This window comes from Cygnus olor (assembly GCF_009769625.2).
Source record: "Cygnus olor isolate bCygOlo1 chromosome Z unlocalized genomic scaffold, bCygOlo1.pri.v2 SUPER_ZA, whole genome shotgun sequence".
In the NCBI taxonomy this organism is placed as follows: domain Eukaryota; kingdom Metazoa; phylum Chordata; class Aves; order Anseriformes; family Anatidae; genus Cygnus; species Cygnus olor.
Window position 1 is genome coordinate 1,173 of NW_024429055.1, and position 5,020 is coordinate 6,192.

The 5,020-nt window shown below is 50.3% G+C and overlaps 1 long non-coding RNA gene across 1 annotated transcript; it reads right to left on the bottom strand.

Annotated features, from left to right (window-relative positions):
- Window positions 1-535: 535 nt before the first annotated feature.
- Window positions 536-2,939, bottom strand: LOC121062874. The gene is made up of 2 exons (XR_005815713.1): window positions 1,770-2,939; window positions 536-1,622 (listed from the first exon to the last, which is right to left on the bottom strand). It is a non-coding gene; the product is annotated as an uncharacterized LOC121062874 (long non-coding RNA).
- Between the last annotated feature and the right edge of the window lie 2,081 nt (window positions 2,940-5,020).

The window sequence follows — 5,020 nt, forward strand, 5'->3', positions numbered from 1 at the left end:
AATTGGCCAAAGTTCTTGGGTACGTAGCCTGAAGGGGTCTGCGGACCGAATCCACAAGTCCCTCTCTCTCTGGAAGAGGCCAAAAAATTTCACAAAGTATGCCTGGGAGGAGGAACGGCTAGCTACTGGGCATGCATGTACTTCCCTGTTTGGCCAAAACTCACAAAGATACCCCATACGGGTATGCTGCTTTTGCCAGAACTTACACAGGTAACACAGAATTTCTCATAACTACAATCTGGTGGAGGCAAAGGTAGCTACCGGGCACGTACCAACCTCCAAATTAGCCAAAATTCTCTGTTATGTAGCCTAGAGGGATGCGACTTCAGGACCCACAAAGAGATAATCTCTCCTGGAGGAAGCCAGATTTTTTGCAGAAGCATGCCGAGGTGAGAAGGCAAGGGTAGCTACCAGGCATACGCTTCCCTCTAAACTTGGCCAAACTTGTGCTGTCCCTACCCTGAAGGGCTTTGCAGCTGGTACCCAGAGCTAAACCTCTCTCAGGCAGAATGCCAAACATTTCCAGAAGCTTCCCTGGAGGAAGCAATGGTAGCTAGCAGGCATGCAGCTACCTCCAAAGTAGGGCCAAACTTGTGAGAGACCTACCGCGGAGGGGTCTTCAGCTGCTATTGACAAGCAGTTCTCTATTTGGAGCTAGCCCAAAAGTTTTTCCAAACTTGATCAGCGAAGGGAAGTGAAGGGACCCGGGCAGGTACCTCCCTCCAAACTTGGTCAAAGTTCTCAGGTACCTCCCCTGAAGCCATCTGAGGACAGGATCCAAAAGTAAATCTGTATCTGGAGCTAGCCACAAAGTTTAGGCAAACAAGATCAGCCAGAGGCAAGAGAAGCCTCTTGGCATGCACCTCCCCCCTAAATTGGCCAAAGTTCTTGGGTACGTAGCCTGAAGGGGTCTGCGGACCGAATCCACAAGTCCCTCTCTCTCTGGAAGAGGCCAAAAAATTTCACAAAGTATGCCTGGGAGGAGGAACGGCTAGCTACTGGGCATGCATGTACTTCCCTGTTTGGCCAAAACTCACAAAGATACCCCATACGGGTATGCTGCTTTTGCCAGAACTTACACAGGTAACACAGAATTTCTCATAACTACAATCTGGTGGAGGCAAAGGTAGCTACCGGGCACGTACCAACCTCCAAATTAGCCAAAATTCTCTGTTACGTAGCCTAGAGGGATGCGACTTTAGGACCCACAAAGAGAAAATCTCTCCTGGAGGAAGCCAGATTTTTTGCAGAAGCATGCCGAGGTGAGAAGGCAAGGGTAGCTACCAGGCATACGCTTCCCTCTAAACTTGGCCAAACTTGTGCTGTCCCTACCCTGAAGGGCTTTGCAGCTGGTACCCAGAGCTAAACCTCTCTCAGGCAGAATGCCAAACATTTCCAGAAGCTTCCCTGGAGGAAGCAATGGTAGCTAGCAGGCATGCAGCTACCTCCAAAGTAGGGCCAAACTTGTGAGAGACCTACCGCGGAGGGGTCTTCAGCTGCTATTGACAAGCACTTCTCTGTTTGGAGCTAGCCCAAAAGTTTTTCCAAACATGATCAGCGAAGGGAAGTGAAGGGACCCGGGCAGGTACCTCCCTCCAAACTTGGTCAAAGTTCTCAGGTACCTCCCCTGAAGCCATCTGAGGACAGGATCCAAAAGTAAATCTGTATCTGGAGCTAGCCACAAAGTTTAGGCAAACCAGATCAGCCAGAGGCAAGAGAAGCCTCTTGGCATGCACCTCCCCCCTAAATTGGCCAAAGTTCTTGGGTACGTAGCCTGAAGGGGTCTGCGAACCGAATCCACAAGTCCCTCTCTCTCTGGAAGAGGCCAAAAAATTTCACAAAGTATGCCTGGGAGGAGGAACGGCTAGCTACTGGGCATGCATGTACTTCCCTGTTTGGCCAAAACTCACAAAGATACCCCATACGGGTATGCTGCTTTTGCCAGAACTTACACAGGTAACACAGAAGTTCTCATAACTACAATCTGGTGGAGGCAAAGGTAGCTACCGGGCACGTACCAACCTCCAAATTAGCCAAAATTCTCTGTTACGTAGCCTAGAGGGATGCGACTTTAGGACCCACAAAGAGAAAATCTCTCCTGGAGGAAGCCAGATTTTTTGCAGAAGCATGCCGAGGTGAGAAGGCAAGGGTAGCTACCAGGCATACGCTTCCCTCTAAACTTGGCCAAACTTGTGCTGTCCCTACCCTGAAGGGCTTTGCAGCTGGTACCCAGAGCTAAACCTCTCTCAGGCAGAATGCCAAACATTTCCAGAAGCTTCCCTGGAGGAAGCAATGGTAGCTAGCAGGCATGCAGCTACCTCCAAAGTAGGGCCAAACTTGTGAGAGACCTACCGCGGAGGGGTCTTCAGCTGCTATTGACAAGCAGTTCTCTGTTTGGAGCTAGCCCAAAAGTTTTTCCAAACATGATCAGCGAAGGGAAGTGAAGGGACCCGCGCAGGTACCTCCCTCCAAACTTGGTCAAAGTTCTCAGGTACCTCCCCTGAAGCCATCTGAGGACAGGATCCAAAAGTAAATCTGTATCTGGAGCTAGCCACAAAGTTTAGGCAAACAAGATCAGCCAGAGGCAAGAGAAGCCTCTTGGCATGCACCTCCCCCCTAAATTGGCCAAAGTTCTTGGGTACGTAGCCTGAAGGGGTCTGCGGACCGAATCCACAAGTCCCTCTCTCTCTGGAAGAGGCCAAAAAATTTCACAAAGTATGCCTGGGAGGAGGAACGGCTAGCTACTGGGCATGCATGTACTTCCCTGTTTGGCCAAAACTCACAAAGATACCCCATACGGGTATGCTGCTTTTGCCAGAACTTACACAGGTAACACAGAAGTTCTCATAACTACAATCTGGTGGAGGCAAAGGTAGCTACCGGGCACGTACCAACCTCCAAATTAGCCAAAATTCTCTGTTATGTAGCCTAGAGGGATGCGACTTCAGGACCCACAAAGAGAAAATCTCTCCTGGAGGAAGCCAGATTTTTTGCAGAAGCATGCCGAGGTGAGAAGGCAAGGGTAGCTACCAGGCATACGCTTCCCTCTAAACTTGGCCAAACTTGTGCTGTCCCTACCCTGAAGGGCTTTGCAGCTGGTACCCAGAGCTAAACCTCTCTCAGGCAGAATGCCAAACATTTCCAGAAGCTTCCCTGGAGGAAGCAATGGTAGCTAGCAGGCATGCAGCTACCTCCAAAGTAGGGCCAAACTTGTGAGAGACCTACCGCGGAGGGGTCTTCAGCTGCTATTGACAAGCAGTTCTCTGTTTGGAGCTAGCCCAAAAGTTTTTCCAAACTTGATCAGCGAAGGGAAGTGAAGGGACCCGGGCAGGTACCTCCCTCCAAACTTGGTCAAAGTTCTCAGGTACCTCCCCTGAAGCCATCTGAGGACAGGATCCAAAAGTAAATCTGTATCTGGAGCTAGCCACAAAGTTTAGGCAAACAAGATCAGCCAGAGGCAAGAGAAGCCTCTTGGCATGCACCTCCCCCCTAAATTGGCCAAAGTTCTTGGGTACGTAGCCTGAAGGGGTCTGCGGACCGAATCCACAAGTCCCTCTCTCTCTGGAAGAGGCCAAAAAATTTCACAAAGTATGCCTGGGAGGAGGAACGGCTAGCTACTGGGCATGCATGTACTTCCCTGTTTGGCCAAAACTCACAAAGATACCCCATACGGGTATGCTGCTTTTGCCAGAACTTACACAGGTAACACAGAATTTCTCATAACTACAATCTGGTGGAGGCAAAGGTAGCTACCGGGCACGTACCAACCTCCAAATTAGCCAAAATTCTCTGTTATGTAGCCTAGAGGGATGCGACTTTAGGACCCACAAAGAGAAAATCTCTCCTGGAGGAAGCCAGATTTTTTGCAGAAGCATGCCGAGGTGAGAAGGCAAGGGTAGCTACCAGGCATACGCTTCCCTCTAAACTTGGCCAAACTTGTGCTGTCCCTACCCTGAAGGGCTTTGCAGCTGGTACCCAGAGCTAAACCTCTCTCAGGCAGAATCCCAAACATTTCCAGAAGCTTCCCTGGAGGAAGCAATGGTAGCTAGCAGGCATGCAGCTACCTCCAAAGTAGGGCCAAACTTGTGAGAGACCTACCGCGGAGGGGTCTTCAGCTGCTATTGACAAGCAGTTCTCTGTTTGGAGCTAGCCCAAAAGTTTTTCCAAACATGATCAGCGAAGGGAAGTGAAGGGACCCGGGCAGGTACCTCCCTCCAAACTTGGTCAAAGTTCTCAGGTACCTCCCCTGAAGCCATCTGAGGACAGGATCCAAAAGTAAATCTGTATCTGGAGCTAGCCACAAAGTTTAGGCAAACAAGATCAGCCAGAGGCAAGAGAAGCCTCTTGGCATGCACCTCCCCCCTAAATTGGCCAAAGTTCTTGGGTACGTAGCCTGAAGGGGTCTGCGGACCGAATCCACAAGTCCCTCTCTCTCTGGAAGAGGCCAAAAAATTTCACAAAGTATGCCTGGGAGGAGGAACGGCTAGCTACTGGGCATGCATGTACTTCCCTGTTTGGCCAAAACTCACAAAGATACCCCATACGGGTATGCTGCTTTTGCCAGAACTTACACAGGTAACACAGAATTTCTCATAACTACAATCTGGTGGAGGCAAAGGTAGCTACCGGGCACGTACCAACCTCCAAATTAGCCAAAATTCTCTGTTATGTAGCGTAGAGGGATGCGACTTCAGGACCCACAAAGAGAAAATCTCTCCTGGAGGAAGCCAGATTTTTTGCAGAAGCATGCCGAGGTGAGAAGGCAAGGGTAGCTACCAGGCATACGCTTCCCTGTAAAGTTGGCCAAACTTGTGCTGTCCCTACCCTGAAGGGCTTTGCAGCTGGTACCCAGAGCTAAACCTCTCTCAGGCAGAATGCCAAACATTTCCAGAAGCTTCCCTGGAGGAAGCAATGGTAGCTAGCAGGCATGCAGCTACCTCCAAAGTAGGGCCAAACTTGTGAGAGACCTACCGCGGAGGGGTCTTCAGCTGCTATTGACAAGCACTTCTCTGTTTGGAGC